This window comes from Acomys minous, assembly GCF_964271855.1.
Source record: "Acomys minous genome assembly, chromosome: 6".
Lineage (NCBI taxonomy): Eukaryota > Metazoa > Chordata > Mammalia > Rodentia > Muridae > Acomys > Acomys minous.
Genome location: NC_140487.1, coordinates 49,915,492 through 49,934,349, shown reverse-complemented (window position 1 = coordinate 49,934,349; position 18,858 = coordinate 49,915,492).

Below are 18,858 nucleotides of genomic sequence, written 5' to 3'. Positions count from 1 at the left end.
CCTAGCCTAACATCTAACCTCAGCCTATCAAGTTTCCTCTGGACTGCCTGTATCCTCTTCCTCTGTGGCCAGGCAAGGCTTCCCCACCAGGGGAAAGTGATTAATGTGTGGGGGCCAGAGTCCATGTCATAAGTTGTTCCTAGTCTCCATATTACGGGACCCACAAGGAGACTGTGCTGCCTGTCTATCCTCCTCATGCACGGTCCTTGGTTGGTCCATCAGTCTCTGCAGCAACCCCCACATCCACCCAGGCTTGTTAGCCCCATCAACTCCTTGTGCAGCTCCTGATATCTCCAGATCCTTCTATTCCCCAACTCTTCCATAAGACTCCCTGCACTCCACCTCAAAATTTAGCCGTGTGCCTCAGCATCGGCTTGGATCTTCTGCTGGGTGAAGTCTTTCAGAAGACCTCTACGGTAGGCTCCCTTCCTGTTCCTTCTCTTCAACTGCTTCCGGGGTCTATTTTATTTGTCCTTCTGAATGAGAATTAAGCATTCTCCCTAGGGTCATCCTTGTTACTGAGTTTCTTTTTAAAGTGGGCCAAAAACTAACTCAAAAGAGTGAATTATGTGGAGATTTCTGTTTTCTTAAAGGACAAACACGAAGACCCACACGAACAAGCATCTCATTTGCTTACGGCAATAGCTACAAAGGGCGAAGTAAAATTCCCTCAAACAACCTTACTTGTAAAGCCCTACAGAGCTGCTTGAACTTGCTAAGAAATGTTCCTCCTTTTAGTGTTCAGGCAGAGAAGGGGCTCCGGGTGAACACTCGACATTGTGTGACAATTATTCACATAAAATTGTATCCAGCAGCGCAAGGTGCTTCGCGTAGGCATATGGAAAGATGAACAGCTCGGAGAAATAAGAAGTAGTTTTGCAAATCTTCAGGCAAGGCTGCTGAAATGTGAAGCAGTTGTCGCCTTCAACCAGATTGGTTTAATGTAGATTCCAAGCAGCTGTACTGACCAAGCTTCACTTATTTTGATTGGCCAGATGCCTTCTTTAATCATCTGCTGCTACCAGATGTCAGAAATTCCTGCTGCTATCTCAAGTATGGGTAGCCTTTCACTTGTGGTAAATATAGAGCATGTTGATGCAGTCAGCTTATGCTCTGAACAGCTGGATGAGTACCAGGGGGCTTAGGAAAAGACTGAACACACATGGAGGGCTCCTGGGAGAGTTGGCCACAGTTGGAAGACGCAGCGGCTGAAAGAGACTGAACAAGTGTAAAACTCCATTCTGTGGAAAATTCTCCTCTAAAATAAAATCCTCCCTGCTTTCAGGTAGAGTTTGTGTTTCCAGTGTGTTATAGAATGTTAACACATATCCTTTATGTCTCTGAATTCTGAGCTAACTCTACGGAAGTACTCACCAACACTTTTTCCTCCTGACACAGTTTGCCTGGATCATCTGCAACCTCAGTGTTCTGGAGCTTCTTCAGTCTGCTGCCTTATTTTCCCACGCAGCCATCAGCAAGCAGAATCCAGGGCTTATCTCTATCGGAGTGTGCATCTGGGGGAGCTTACATGCCAAACAATCTTCCTGGGTTTAAGCTTTATGGAAGAATTACATTCATAATATGAGAAAGGAACCACTAGAAAATCAGAGTTGTTGTTTAGTTTATGGCCTCTGGCACCATCCATGCATAACAAGATAGCTGGCTGGCAGTTTTGAAAAAATAAAGATGATTTTTAAAAATAATTGAAAATTTAAAAATTTAATATTCAAACATCTCCTATTTTGTTTTGATGACATTTCTAAAGATCACTATAATGAATACTACAGTATAAAATACAGATAATCTTGTATTGAAAATGCATTTTCAATTTCTGCAAAGGATTTATGAGAATGGCTTCCCTTGTTTGCCAAGGGATTATTTCTGCCAGTGTTTTCCAATTTTTATCACAGGGCAATGGTCACCAGCATATCAAAGCTAAAATGGTGTTGGGAACATAGAGAGCACTTCTGCTGTTTATATTCCCAGCTTCACCCAGAATATAAGAAATACTTAAAATGTAGACACTTAGAAGTGAGATGACCCACTTGATAAGTGGACAAAAAATTTTTCTCTTCTGAAAAAGAAGTACAAGTGGCTGACATGTACATGCAAAATTCTCAATATTTTTAAGCTTCAAAAGATTCCATCTCACCCCAGTCAGGATAGCTGCCACCAAGAAAACAAAGCTCATCAATTTCTGGTGAAGATGAGCTTTCAGAATTATGCACACTTAGTAAGAATGCAAATTAGTTCAGCATGCAAGATCCTCAAAAAAAAAAAAAAACCTGAAAATAGAACTATCATAAGATCCTGTTCTGCCAGTCCCCAAGGAATCGTAGTCAGCATGCTACAGAGATACCTGCACATCCATGCCCATTACAGAACTGCTCACAATAGACAAGCTCCAGAAGCAGCCCAGTTGGTCATCAGTCCGCAAATGGGTAAGACAAGTAAACTGTACAAACACAACAAATGTGAAGTGATGCCATGGGTGGGGAAATGTCAAAACTGCAGGCCATCCTGTCAAACTAAGGAGAACAGCTTCAGAAAGGCTATTAGCACCGTATACCTTCTCTTATTTGTGGCCTGTAGACTTTTAAAATGATATGAAGTTAGACAGGGCTGGGCTGTTTAGCAGCAGGGGACATTACCAAGCTGGGAAGGGGTCAAGATGGATAAAAGAGAGATGAACATGATAAAAAAAAAACATGAACATGTGAATAGGTCATGATAAAATCCATTATCATTTTTTCTTTTTGTTTACAAATAATACACATAAATAAAAAGGTCAGAGAAATGGGTAAGAAAACAGAAATTTATTCTGAAATGAAGTTCTTGTCATGCTTTTAACCAGCAAGCACCTCCTTCAAGAAAGAAACAAATTTCTTACCTAACTTGTGAGCTGCATACTTTATAATTGTTTTATTTTGAGGCTTAAAACATTTAAAAGACCCAAGTGACCATTTTGAAAATTTCATTGAAAAATTTAGCTAAAAGTGGCTCATTGGTGTGCCGGGCATTATTTCCCATTTATATCATTAGAATGCTGAGCAACTGTCCTGGTTGGAGAGTCGGGATCTGTTCAGTGTTTTCAAACATATTCATTCATTTAGGGCTTTCAACACCGCACACAGAAGGCATTGTTGTTTTAGATAAAAGAAAAGGTTAGCTAGAAATTGTGTAACTTGTCCAGCATCATATTTCTTTTATATAGTCACTGACACGCAGGGGACTTTCACAATGAACAAGCAGATGCTGTTTGCAGCTTTATAATGTAAGGGACCTTCAGTCTCTCCCATTTCAGACATGTTTTTCAGGGCACACATGCATACTTCTGCCACTTTCTAAATGTCTGAATCTTCCTAAGAAAGAGGTTGGTTTTGTGGGAAAGCATGGCTCTACATAAACTGTAAGGTGGTTGTTCTTATTTTCTGAAGTGCCACAGGCATACTTAACAGCTTCAATCTGGTAACTTGCCTCTCCAAGGAGAACGTACTGATTGACACATTTCTCATTGCAATAGCTAACCAAGTCTATAGCAGCTGCTATACTTTTGGGGGATACTGTGTCTTTAGTTTTGGATGATTCTTGATAATCTCTGATACTGATAGTTTGGGGAGTATGTTTAATATCATTGCTAAAGGTTAGGTTAGCTTAAAGCTAGAATTACTGTTTTTCCACGTCTTCTCTTGTATTCTTACTTACGTGTATATGAGTGTGTTTTTGTATGTATATGCTGCAAGTGTGCAGATGACTGCATAGGCCACAGGCACTGGAGTTAAAGGAAGTTGTGAGCCATCAGACAAAGTTTCTGGAACTGAGCATGACAATTCTGGACTCACATCAAATGCTCTTAAGCACTGAGCCATCTTTCTAGTCCCTAAAATTAATTTTTCAATGCACATTTGAGGTTTGGCAATAAGGAAATTAAAAAAACATGTGATATAGATGGTTCTAATGGATATAATAAAGTAATTTCTGGACTTATTATTCCAAACTTACTATTAGATATAGCCTGAGTTGATGATCAAGCAAGAGAAACAGGTTCTTCTCTAGAGAGAAGGTCAAGAAAAACTCCACAGAGAGAGTACGCATAGAATAAATTTAAAGAATAAATTAACACTCTGTTTGTTATGTAGGAGGAAAGGAGGAGTGAGAAAGGCCTCCTCATAAGAGTTAAGGCAGAGGCAACTTGTGGATGCTGAGAGGGAAATCACAGGAGTGGTGAAGTCTCACAAGCGAGGTTGGCCTGATATAGGCAAGGGACAAACTTTGTAATCAGCAGAGAAGCATGACCCCACAGCACAGTCTTACAAATTCCCCTCTGTGGAAAGTGGACGCTCCAGTGCTAAGTTGGAAACTGAGTTTTTAATGGGATTGCTGGAATATCTTAGTTAAGAGGCAATAGAAAAGTTTCAATCATAAAGATGAAAGGGGAAAGAAACTTGAGATTCTTAAAATTTTCAGTGTTTTTTTTTTAAATTTTTCTTTTCCACAACTGGAAGAAAACTTTTCTGAAATACTTATCTATAAAGTATAAAGAGGTGTATTTTATTAAGTGTAATGTATAAATTAAAGCCTACACTTACTTCTATTAGGTCCAGTTGCTATCATCAGTGTTGCATATTTACTAGAAAGAGACTGAATAATAACATCTGTAGTTACAGACTCATCTGGCTTTGCTGTTCTTTATCAGCATTAAAATAAAATTCACTTAATATATTTTAATTATATATGAGGATTTTTCTTTTAATATGTTATTTTATTATCTCTTAGAATTTTATGCATGGATATAATATCTATTTAATCATATGTTACCTATGTTCTACTTTCCCCTCCCCTAAGGTCTTCCTCCTTCCTCCAGGGCTCACTCCTTATTTCCTGGCTTCCACAGGGCCTATACGTTAAATACACAGGTTTAAGTACTCACGATAAACTCCACATGTAAGCAATACCAGCAGAAGCATATGGCATTTGTCTTTCTGGAGCTGAGTTGCCTCACTCAGAATTTTTGTTTCCTAGTTCCACTTATTTGCCCCACAAATTTAATTTTTCTTTACAGCTGAACAGTGTGCAGTGCATTCTCATTATCCATCATTCATCAGTTCATGGAAATCTATGATCTTTCAGAATGTGAACAGTATAAGCCCCAGCCCTTCTTACTTTTATCGTTTGGATTGAAAAGTCAGCAGTGATTACAATGGACATACCTTTGTATGTCACTTTACTCATCTCTATTCTAGCTTTCAGTACATTTCCTTTGTTTTTTATATTTACTGTATTAATTATATTATGACAGGGAATTTCTTTTCTGTATCTGTGTGCTTGGTGTTTTGTAAGTCTCTTGTACCTGGATAGGCTTCTGTTTTCTTAGATTTGGGAATTTCTCTTTTACAATTTTATGAAAATATCTTTTATGCCATTACATGAAGGTATTTCTTCATAGGCCTATATTTGATAGGTTGAGCCTTTACAATGTATCTCAAAATTCTAGAATTTTTCTTAATACATTTCAAAAGTGTATCATTGACCTTGATTGAATGATTCATTTCTTCTATACATCTTCATACCCTGACATTTTATCTTCCATACAATGATGCCATGTTAGTGCTTTCCACTGAACTTTTTATTTGCCTGATTGTGCTTTTCATTTCTGTAATAGTTTCCATTTGGATTTCTTAAATATTTCTATGTCTTTATTGAACTCTTCTGTATAACAATAGAATTACATACTCTATTTAGTTGTCTGTGTTTTTCTGGAAAAGATGTGAATCTTCTCTGAATTGTTGTACCATACTTATAGTGATTCTTTTGAATTCTGCTTTCAAATTTTCATTAAAGTTATTTGAATTGAGGAACATTACTATGGGATTGATGTCCTGTGGAGGAGAAAACTTGTCTTGGTTTATCATGTTACTTGGTGTTTAAACCCATCTCTGGGTTTAGTTCATTGGTTAAGACTTGCTGCTTTTGTTCTTTTAGTACATGTTGCCTGTCATTTTCTGGTGAGTGTGTTTCCTGTATTCAGGAGAGGTGAGGCTGCAGTACAGTGTGACACAGTATATTGTCAGCTCTTAGATTGGTGTTAGAGGCGTCAGTCTGCCTATGTGGGTTGAATGGTCTCTGCTGCCGAATTTGTATCCAGTAGGTAACCATTTTGATATCAGTTATCTACAAAGCAGAGAATCTCTAAGCTCTGATTGGTTTAGGGCGTAAAAGGACCATAATAATAGAGTATATACTTATATGTTAATATGAGTAGGAAGGGAAAAAGGAAAACAAGCAATCAAGGTGACATTGATAACAAGTATTAGGTTGTTAGAGTGTAAGTAAAGAAGAGGTACATGCAGAATAGTGTGGAAAATTAAAGCAAACAAAACAAAACAAAAACCGGGGTAGATATGTGAAGGTTCAGGCCAATAGTAGACTAAGAGATGAAAGTAAAGATATATACTGAAATATGGTAACCATGTCACTCCCTGGGCTCTGGGAGGTATAACAGTAAGATAGATGAATACAGGAAAAGAGAGAAAGAAAAAGAAGGAAGATAGGTAGATGATGATGATGATGATGATGATGATGATGATGATGATGATGATGATGACAACATGATGACGACAATGAAGAAGATATGTATTAGAGCAAATGAGCTTGGAGATATTTGACACAGTGCTGTCTGCTATATTGACTTAGTGTATAGTATAAATATAAAGTTGCAGGGAGCAGGATGGTGGAGCTGGTGGCGGGGGGGGGGGGGGAGCCAGGTGGCGATTTGGAAATAACAGGTAAGTAAATCTCAAGCCTGAATGCTATTTTATATCTTCAGTCTCCTTGGAAGATCCACTCTTTTTTCTTCCCAGTCCTGGTCCCAGATGTGCTCTTTGTTGATTTGATTTTAATGCTCCAGTCTCATTATTTTCTGTGAACCCCCCAGCTCCCCTTCTGTGCAGAGTTTTCTTGACTCTGGTCCGTGGGCTTTGGCTAGCTGTAGCAAACTCTCTGCTGTTGCAATTACTGCGTTCCTATGGCAGCTGCTGGGTGTGCTGGGCTAGAAGCAGTATTTAAAGCCTGTGCTTAGCTCCCACAACTTTTATTTCTCTACTCAGGTCCTCATAGTCATATTGGAAGCAGTTGCCAGATCCCTTTACAAAAACCGTACTGATACTTTTGTAGGTTTCAGGGTAAGACTCTTAGCTTGCCAGTGCGAAATTACAGTGACCATGCTGGCTATTTTGATTGAGTCTTGCCCTATAGCGAGAAAGTCTTAGGTGTGTGCTAGATTATTCAAATAATACTTGTACGGGTGCAAATGGTGATTAAAGTTCAACATTTCAGGGATTTCTCAGCTACACTGACTTGGAGAATAGAAAAAGCACGATTAAAACTGTCTTCTCTGGTTCAGAGCACTAGTACAGAGTGAGGTTTACATTCCTGTGCAGTGTAACTATTTGAGAGCTTGTGCCCCTAAATCCGTCCGGTGCCTACATTTGTGGGGGAGGTTTTTTTCAGTAAGTATGTGTGTCCTTATACACAACATTAACTCTTTCAGATCACAAGGCTGGAGGAGACCAAATTTCATAAACAGAACTTAGTAGTTAGAAAAGTTAATGTATCCTCCCAAGTGAACATCTTAGTCACTTCTCAAGAGAAGACAAGAACTATTATCTTGTCACAGTCGAACATAAAACAAGGACTCTTTTCTCTGTGAGTCTTGCAGAGATAATCACTGTCAAGGGAGACACTTTATTTTTGCCTGAAAAATAGAAGTGCACGGTGAGTCATGAGTCAATAAAACATAACCACAAGCCATTTAGTGATTCAACTGTTACTTATTTCTAAAATAAGCTTCAAACAAAACGGAGCTTCAACATCTAGTCTGTTCTGAGATGCTCCAGTAAGGTTCTAGGGCAAACTTAACCTTTCGTAGTGTTTAACAGAATCTCGAACATTCCATGTTATAAATAAAGACTCTGGAGCAGGTGAAAGCCTGCTAGCTCTGAGAGGCAGAGAAAGGTCCCAGCTGACCTTCCTACTCAGCTGACATCTGAAAGGAAAGGCAAGTTTTCCTTCTCCACACTGTCTCAAAAATCCTCAAACTGACTGTCCCTCCCTTCTACTTCCTATGCATCTCTCTATTCATCTTCCTGACTTCCTTTTGCTCTCTTGTTTTTGCCCTATGTTCAATCCCTGTCAACTGCTTGCTTGTTCCACCTCTTGACTTATGGTTGACTTTATTTAATCCTGTTTACAATACTCAAGCAGAAAGCTCTTGTATTAAAGCCATGTACTAGAGCTTTGCCACACAACTACCAAAAACAGGCTTTTCTTTACAGTAAATAGCAGTGTCAGTATCAAATATTCTGCAACAACCTTTGGCTGCTAGAATAAAGTCCACAGTGACACTGTGATTCTGTTTGTCAAAGTGAGGTAGCAATATCTGCCCTATGGTTCCATTTGTGAGACGTTCTAGATCTTTTTTTCCTCCATAACTTAAAAAAGGAAGCTTTAATTTAATGCTTTACTATGTTCAGTCCCTAGTACCCATTACCCCACACATTGATTCAGAACCATCCATACATGTAGCTCCAGTTCCAGAGACTCAGACACAATCTTCTAAACTCTGCAGGCACCAGGCATGCACATAGTGCATTTGTATATATGCAGGAAATGCATTTTTACACATATAACACAAAAATTAATCTAAAAATATTTTTAAATTTATTATAATTTATTCAGATTACATTCTGATTGTTATCACCTTGATTTTATCTTCCCATTCTCACCCTCTCTCCCTCTTCTAGACTTTTCCCTTTCCCTAGACCTCTGACAACAGGAGAGCGCTTTCCCCACCATATGACCACAGCCTATCTGGACAGCCTGCTTCCCCTTCTTCTGTGTGCCTCCGGGCCTCCCCACCAAGGGGAAATGATCAAATCAGGGGCACCAGAGTTCATGTCAGAGGCAGGCCCCACTCACCTTACAAACATGGAGAATGACCTGTCCATTGGCTAGATGTGAACATGGGGTAGAGGGTTACTGCACACATTGTCCTTAGTTGGTGCAACAGTTTGTGCAGGTCCCCCCTGGGGTGGGGCTCCTGAACCCTCTGGGCTCTTCTATCCACCCATTCTTCAATACCACTCTAACATAGACTCCAGCAGAGAGTCCCAGTATCTGTCCCATCCCCCTCTGGGTGGAGTCTTTCAGAGAATATCTATGTTGGGCTAATATCCATTTATAAGTCAGTATCTATCATGTGTTTCTTTATAGGTCTGGGTTACCTCACTCAGGATGATCATTTCTAGTTCCATTTGCCTGCAAGTTTCAAGATTTCCTTATTTTTAATAGCTGAGTGGTATTCCATTGTGAAAATGTACCACAGTTTCTTGACCCATTCTTTGGTTGAGGGACATCCAGGTTTTCTCCATATTTTTTGGCTGTTACAAACAAGGCTTCAATGAACATATTTGAGCAAATTTGAACATATTTGAGTAAACTTGTTGTATGGTAAAGTGTCTTTTGGGTATATTCCCAAGAGCAGTATAGCTGGGTCTTGCGGTAGCACTATTCCTAATTTTTTATGAAAGCTCCAGATTGATTTCCAAAGTGGTTGTACAAGTTTGCACTCCCACCAACAATGGAGTAATGTTCCCCTTTCTCCACATCCTCTCCAACAGGTGTTGTCACTTGAGCTTTTGATCTTAGTCTTTCTGGTAGGTGTAAGATGAATCTCAGCATCGTTTTGATTTGCATTTCCCTGATAGCTAAGAATGTTGAGCATTTCTTTAGATGTTTCTTAGATTCAATGGTCCTTTGTTAAGAAGTCTCTGTTTAGCTCATTACTCCATTTTTAATTGGATTATTTGGTTCAGTGGTGCTTAACTTCCCAAATTCTTTATATATTTTAGATATTAGCCCTTTGTCAGATGTAGGGTTGGTAAAGATATTTTCCTAGTCTGTAGGCTGTCGTTTTGTTGTGTTGACAATGTCTTTTGCCTTACAGAAAACTTTTCAGTTTCATGAAGTTCAGTTTATTAATTGTTGATCTTAGAGTCTGAACTGTTGGTGTTTGGTTCAAATAGTTGTCTCCTCTGCCAATGAATTCAAGCCTCTTCCCTACTTTTTCTTCTAACAGATTGAGTGTGTCTTGTTTTACGTAGAGTTCTTTGTTCCAATTGGACTTGAGTTTTGTGCAGGGTGATGAATAGGGATCTATTCACATTTTTCTGCATGTAGACATCCAGGTAGACCAGCACCATTTGTTGAAGATTTTATAATTTTTCCAAATGTATCAGTTTGGCTTCTTTGTCAAAATTCAAGTGTACATAGGTGTGTGGGTTTATTTCTGCCACTTTATCAACACTGTATTCTCCACCGGACTCTTCTTAGACATCCCACTGTTGCTCTCTGCCACAAAGATTCTACAATTTTGGTTCTGCAGGACCAGTCCTTTTACATAATCCAGCAGTCCATAGATGGGGTGGATGGATGTTGGGGTGGGCCAATTCAGAGCCCAGAGCGTGAGGTGGGCCTGGGTGAAAACTGGGTTAATCAGTCCACCAGCTGGAGTGCCCACCACCAGGACCAAACAGCCATCCTGACTTACCTGGGAAAGGGGTAGGCCATCTCTCTTGAGTGCTGTATCAATAAGGAGTAGAGCCAGAGTTTCCCCTCTCATGTCATTGGGTCTAACTCACCAGCCTGCCACAGGTGGTCTTGGAGGTGCATCTCTCCTATGCCCATGACACCAACAGCAGATAAGGGGCATGGACAGCATTCCTGTGTTCATGCCCTTGGGACTGGCTCACCTGTGCTTCCACCACCAGGGCCAGCTCTATTGTGCTACCATGTGAGACCATGTAGATGTCTAGGGACATTCTGATTTGGTTGGCCGGCACGGATACCTGATGACATGGTGACATCTGGGCCCATGGATCCATTGGGGATCCATGTCTGAGTCTATGGTCCTATTGCAACTCATGTCTGTGTTGATGTCCTAGGCTCATGCTACCACCAAAGGCTATGAAGATGTACCTGGTCTGGGCTGCTGTCTAAGGTTGTGTTGACATCCAAGATTTGTGCTGAGCTGCTCTACCACTTGGTGGCCACTACAATTAGGAGAGCTGTTCCCGTGCCTCCGCTACTCAGCATGAGAGAGCTGGCTCTGGTGATGTGGGTGTTGGAGAGCTGGTCCCACCCCTCCTGGCTTTGGACTCTAGAGAGCTATCCCTGTCTCTCACTGGCTGCAGCAAATGAGCTTTGATGTCCAAATGAGAAAAAATATAGACAAGGGTTCTGAAAATCCTGTATTATATCTCAGTTCCAGTAGAAAGGTAACCAGCAAAAATATGAAGGGTTGAGGATGAACAGATAACTCAGTCAGTAAAATAATTGCTTTATAAACATAAGAACCTTGAGTCTATCCCCAGAATCCCTCAAAAATACTGAATGTGGAGGCTTATCAAACCAGCACTAAGGGATGCAGAGAGGGAGGATCCCTGAGGCTTATTGGCAGGATGATCTTCAGGTTCAGTGACATCCTTTATCAAATGAGGTGGATGGTGTTTCTGTGGATAACACTAGAAGTTCTCACCTGGCTGCCAAAGCACATGCATATATTTGTCTGGATGCTCATGTACAGGTGTCCACAAACGTAACCACACATGAAAACTCCTATAGAAAAAGAGTATAGAGTTTAACTCAGATCCTCTGAAAGAACATTCAGTGCTCTGGACTATTGATCCATCTCTTCAGCCTCTGTGTAGATTCTTAATTCAAATAGGAAGTGGAAGGAACCTGTTGTTGCTCTCATAGTTATGACCTCAAAACCTGAAATTTATTATATTGTAGATGCTGTTTTAAGATTCTTCTCTTTGGTTAATTTCAATCCTGAAGTAAGAAAATAGTATTTTTCTGTGGCTTCTTAAGTTTGAGCATTAAAAAGTATTAAAAATTTAAGTACAAAGTAAGTATTTTATAAAATAGTACTTTAATTTATATGGATATTAACTGCTTTTCTTACCTTGGTCCTTTCTGATATTCAAGTTTTTATATCCTTGTCTGAACAACATATGGAACCATAAGCAAGTTTAATAAAACTTTCTATTTTTATAAAGGATGTTCTTCTAAGTGCTCCATCTGTGTCTGATGACTAATCATGCAAATCGCAAGCCAATTTCCATAGTGGTAATTAATGACAACATTGTCATTCCTCTCACATTCCTCCCTATGCCACAGTTAATATTCTCAACATATGGCAGCTTAATGAATCACTTGTATACATCTGTCCAAACCAGAGGTTCTCCAGTGGGAGAATGTGCCTTTGTCATTTTTGGAGCATTTATAGACAAAACAGGAGTAAGGCTTTCATTCCCCATCACAGATTCTACCCACTTTATAACCAGACCAATCTCTAATAAAGCAATGAAGTAGATGGTGGCAGTTGCACTTACTGTCTTATGCATCCTAACCATGACCTGTCTGGTTTCTAAGATTATCAACATTGGATTTATTATAATTTTATAGCATATTTCATATCTTAAAAATGTAAATTAGGGTCAGAGAAATGGCTCAATATGCTTGTACCAAGTCTGAGGACCCAAGGTTGACTCTTAGGTTCCACATGGTAGAAAGGGAGAAGCAACTCTCTAAAGTTGTCCTCTAACCTCCATGTGTGCACAGAGACATGCAAGTGCCCACGTACATACACGTATTTGCACACACACAATAAACAAATAAGTATAAAAGTTAAAGATATATAAATCACATCACTAGTTTGCTCACAAGAGTTGTTATTACATTATGAATAAGAGTGCTGGCTTTTACATAAATAGCAAAAGGTAGATTAAATTTGGGACTGCCTCTGTGTGACTTTTTGGTGTAAAGTGGGGAGAGTAGGATAGTCTGAGGACTAAACAAGATGATAGGCTTTGCATTTTCAGTAACCACTTAACTTAGGGTTCATAAATACTTCTATCTTCCTTTCAACCCACCAAGCCAAGGTAGGGGATAAACATGGTTAGTAGGGAAGGGTGTCATGAACCTCTTTACATGTAGTTTCTTTGGGGGGGGAGTCCAGTATTTGTTGTCAGGATACCAGCGATCCAGTCAAATGGCAAACAGCAAACAGCAATATGAATCAGCAGCAGCAGCAGCAGCAGCAGCATCCAGCAGAAACAGCAAGACTCTGCTGAATCAACACTGGTCAGCAGGAGCTGCAAAACTCAGCCTGAGTGCCACAAGAAGTTCTCTGGAGCAGTTTTCTCTGTGAAGTGAAGTATAGAAAAGCAAAGGCCAGTGAGGCAATGTGAACCCTTGCAAAGTGCAGCAATGCAAAAGCATGGTCTCATTGCCTGTGGGCTTCTACTTATCCCTTCTCAGTGTACACACAAAGATGTTTACCATGCCCCTTGCACAAGATAGCTTCCGGTAAAACATCACCAGCTCTTCTAACAAATATCACATGCCTCTTCTGAGTCTGTTTTTGTTTTCTTTTGTTGTTGGTTGGGTTTTCTTTTTCTTTTTCTTTTTTTTTTTAAATTTATTTTTATTTATTTATTTTTTATTTGAGACAGGGTTTCTCTGTGTGATAGAGCTGGCTATCCTGGACTCACCTTGTAGACTAGGCTGGCCTCGAAGCTCACAAAGATCTGCCTGCCACTGCTTCCAGAGTGCTGGAATAAAAGGCATGTGCCACCATGTCTGGTGATGAGTCTGTTCACAGCTGACCAAGATTGTTTGCCCTCTCACAAGTTTGTTTTCAACTGAGGATGAACTAAAACCATTTCCACACCCCCCATTTGGGATCAAAACAAAAAGCACATTAAAAAAAAGCCAAAAACTTTAACTACACAAGATGATGATTCACATAAAACAACTGGCAAATGCACAGCCCAGATTGTGATCAAGAGCAATCATTCAATAATGTATTAAGTATGACTGTATTTATTTATTATTCTTATATCATTTTAGGAAAGAGTGTTTTTTTTGATAGTCAAATCATCTTTCATCATCTTATTTTTAGCATTTCTGTCCAACTCTGTACTTCCCTAAGGGGAAACACTCACTATCCTGGTCACCTCAGCTAGAGTTAACACTCATGAAGCTCCGACAATGTGTTTCATTGGTTCTTTGCATGAATACTCATGAGATCCTCATAAGTGAAGAGAATTTTTGAAGATTCCTTCTCTTGAATTGAATATTTTATTTTAAAATCTTTTACCCTTTGGGGCTGGTGTTCTCCAATCATGAGTTATTCTGTAGGTCTGTAAAAGAACAAGAATAGATCTCAGCTGTGTTCAGTCACTACATGGGAGATGTCACTGACAACTTCTGCATTTAAAATGAATAATTTCTTTTGAAACCTCACCCAGTTCTCATGCTTCACTAAGTATAAGAGGCATGTGACACAAACAGGATGCCTAGTCAAACCTGAGTATCATATAACTATGACTCATTTCTTAGCATAACTGTTCCACACATATTTCAGGTGACGCTGTTTTATTCTTCATTACTTACTGTTTGTCTGAACACTAATTTTAAACTAGCTGTCCTTGTGTTTTAATTTGCAAAGTCTACCTTTTCTGCTGAGAAGGCAAGCATGAGGAGAATTTTAATCTAAAGTGATACATTGAGTCTGACTGCCCAGCTTAGAGCCTACCTTGCTATGGCTTATCTCCACTTTGTACACCTTATTTTCCTAAACTTGATCAACCAGGTATTTGCTCTCAAGTGAAGAAAAGGCTGTCTGTGCTCTTTCACACTGCGGTTACATGTCAACCTCTGAATGTGGGAAAGGAATGCTGTTGGCTGTCACCCTAGCCAGGATCAACTGATAGTATGTCAAAGGCCCAGTTCATGCCTGTCCTGGTCCCCTACACCCAGTGTTACTTCTCCACCTCCTAAGTCCTGTCTGTGTTCAATTCCTCCATTGATTTCTCAGGCGTCACTTGAAGTTCCACCTGGAGAGAGCTGGCAGGATCAGATTAACACATCAAACACTGAAATAACTCCACATTTGCAGCCCCAGTAAAGGGTAGGAGATGGTACTTAGCAGGGACTTTTTGACTATAATTTAGCTGTCAATTTCATTTCTCAGCTCAGACTTAATGACCATGTAACACAAGTCTCAGTTTTGGGAATAATTAATTTGGCTCAATGCCTGTTTCTATAAAGAGGAAACAACTCCTGTCCGCTCTCCAACAGCACACACCAGATATCCATGCCCTGCTTGACTTCTAACCTTAAAGAGCTGTGGAAGGTCATGGAAAGTGTGAACTGAGGTGGCATCAGTGTGCAAACAGGTCATGCAAGACTACTGACAGAACTCTCACATAGGGAACTGCTAGCACCTTAAGGAAATGGTGGGCCAGGCATTGCTCTTCAATTAATTAGCTGCATGGAATCTTTCTCTGAAAATCTACCTAGAGAAAAGACAACATATTTCCAATTAAAGAACCTTTTTGTAAACGTCTACGCTGTGTGTCTCACAGGAAACCAGAATAATAATGCTAGCCTATCTTTTGGGAATGATTACCAATGGTGTAAACAATAAATGTGAAGAATTAAGCGACTGGAGCTGCTTCTACAAAAGCACGCTACTAGCTGAAGCCTCAGAATTATAATGTAATGGCGGAAGTTGATTTGCTTAAATAACACAGATAAAATACAGACACAAGATTTGTTATTTTGGTTGAGAGCATGTAATTGTAGAAGCCGTGGTAAACTGAGCCATGGGTTGTTCGAAGTTAAGTCCTATCAAAAGGAAAGCTGACATGCATGTGAATCAGATCTTAGAGAAAGTGAAGGGTGGAAATTACCGTATAGTCTAGATGTACATGACACTTGGAAATATTTACACATAGAAGCCAACATAACAGATGCACCTAAGCTTGTGGAAGACACACTGTAGCCCATACAGGCATGCAACAATTTGCCTAAGTGATACATGTGATCCAAAGAACATTTTGCTATAAAGCAGGGGATGGCAAACCACAGAATGGGGGACTGTTTTATAAATAAAACTATAATGAAAAGCAACTCCTTCATTTTAGCATTGTTGATGGCTCAAGTTTCAAAACACAATGGACATGGTAGCCTCAACAGAGACCATATCCTAAAAATCAAAAAGCACTGACAAGTATTTATATGACTATTTATAAAAAAAGTTTAAAGTAATAGTTATGCTAAAAATCATAATTACAGTATCTAAACACATTGGTTTTTTTTTTTTCTCAGTGTTGGTAACAAGAAGGTGAACACATGCCAGCTGCTGTGTAAAAGCCCATAACATTTGCATTGATAAATAGAAGCCAAATTTTCTTTTCTTTATAAGCTTTTTTCTTGGCTTATTTCTTCACAATTTTTATTGTTTCTTTTCTGGCTTCTGTCATACATTTCTGGCTCACATTTATCATTTTTCTATTTTCAGATATGTTACTATAATAGTAGTTTTGAACTTTTTCCAGAGATGAACCATCCATCTTAATCTATGGGAGTACCATTGAAAGCATTTTACCTATCTCTAAGGAGTTAAATGACAGTTTGATAAGAAGGTTGTTGGATAGAATCCTGCCATTTATTTGATTTCGTGTACTATTCAAGCAGGAGAAATTTCCTGTGATTTAACACACTTGTAACAGGATTGGCTCTCATCAGTTAGTTTTTCAGATACTAGGGACTCAAAGGCAATTAAGATAAATTTTATATCCTTACTTCTCTTTATTCTTCTCTCTGTCTCCCTCCCTCTCTCCCTCCCTCCCTTCCTCCCCCCCTCCCTCCATCTCTCTGGATCTTTGTAAGGAGCTAGGCTTAAATTCATGATTCTTCTGCCTCAGCTTCCTCAGTGCCAGGATCTGTCTGTTCTCTTCCTTCCTCCCCCCTTCATCTCACTTTCTTTTGTGTCACGTGTATACTTGGTGCCTGTGGAGCTCAGAAAAGGGCATCCTATGATCCTTTGGAACTGAAGTTACAGATGCATCTGAGCCACACTACAGGTGCTGGGAACTAAGCCTATGTCCTCTGGAAGTACAGCACGTGCTCTTCACTGTTGAACCTTCTCTCCAGCCTCTAAATATCACTTCTTCAACCACGAAATGAACACTGATATGGCTGGAGAGATGGCTTATACATCCTTGCTCTTATGGCAGTGGGCCTGGGCTCAGTTCCTAGCGACTCAGTAGCTTTAGTAACAGGGAACAACGTGTTTCTGATTTAAATATATATATATATATATATATATATATATATATATATATATATATATATATATATATATATATATATATCTTCCCTGTTTAGTATTTACAGGCCAGGTGGAGTGTTTCCAGGATCCTTTGTCTCCACGCTGACTATGCTCCCATACTAATCTTGGTCAGAAGGTTTAAGCTACGGTGTACTTGTATAACATGAATGTTTAGCAACTTCAAGCACGAGTTTTGGATAAATCGTGATAGTTACTTCTAGTATATAATTAGTAATAGGAGAGACCTGGAGAAAATATGTGCCTCTTTCTGTTATTTATACATGAAAATTACTAATACTGTGGTCCTTTGTTTTCTCTGGAACAAAATATTTTTAAAAGGTTAAGTTATAAGATCTATAGAAATGTGCATTACTACATATCTTTTATGAGGAGACAAGTAGTGATGACTTCACAATAAGGATATAGCACATCAAGAATTTGTTCAAATCAATACCTGTCAGGTCAGACTAGAAAGCTGGATGTGGTTCCAGGAGGCATCTAGTGTTACCTCTCACTGGTAAGCTGGCACCACTGATGCCCGTGGTTACCAGTGGGCACAGTGATGTGCTGAAGTCGATCTGTACTCACTTCAGCTTCAGTATATTCTGTTTTTGCTCCATTTCTTGGAAAACTGGTAATCTGTGTACAATTTTGGCGGCATTATTTAAATATCTGTTGCCCTGTCTTTCAGGATAAATGGGTACTGGCTGTATCTTTTTTTCCTTCGTGCCATGTTTGTGGTGACATCATACAATAATTTCAAAGATAATTTTACTTATCACACAAGAATTGGCCAATGCTTGGAAAGGTTACGTCTGTAAAATAAACAACACACTACAGAGGCAACCAGAGTACGGATGATCTGTTTACACTTCACATTGATTTTTCAAAACCTCATTTCCTGGTTTTGTTACAGTTGGCAATGGAAATAAAACAACAGAATCTGGGTGAGGAAGCCCAGACAATCATGTTTCAAATGTGCCTCCTCTTTACTCTTCCCTTCACTGAGGGAGATGCTTGTCTTGGCTTGCTTCTGAGGGTGGCAGTGAGGACCATTCATGACATGATATGGGATACTTTTCCAAAACAGAAGCAGATAAAAAGACAAGCTGCATGGTCCTGTCATGTGTGCCATCTCAAACTGTAGGAAAGAGCTTTTCTCCTCCTCCTCCTCCTCTTCCTCCTCCTTCTTCTTTACATGGTTTGTGCCTATTAGTGACTGTAGACTAATTTAGGCTGTAATTTTGATGAGCTCTCTAGGAAAAATAGGACAAAAATTAAGATTTAATTTGATTCAAAGAAACATTTCTGACCCACCTGTGAGAACCATATTGCTTTGACTTAGCACTTTGTTACATTTGAATAATGATTAAGAGAAAAGATGATTGGTCACATGACTTATTGCTTACCCTGGTATACTGTAACTTTTCTACAAGCAATGTTTTCATTAAGTCTTTGGGAATTTCATGCAATGTACTTTGATCATATTCATGTCCCTCCCTCAACTCCTTCCAGATCTGTTCCCGCTTTCCATACACACCCAACTTTGTCTCTGTGTCCTCATTTTTAAAAACTATGCATTGAGTCCAATTTGTGCTGTATACATACACTTGGAT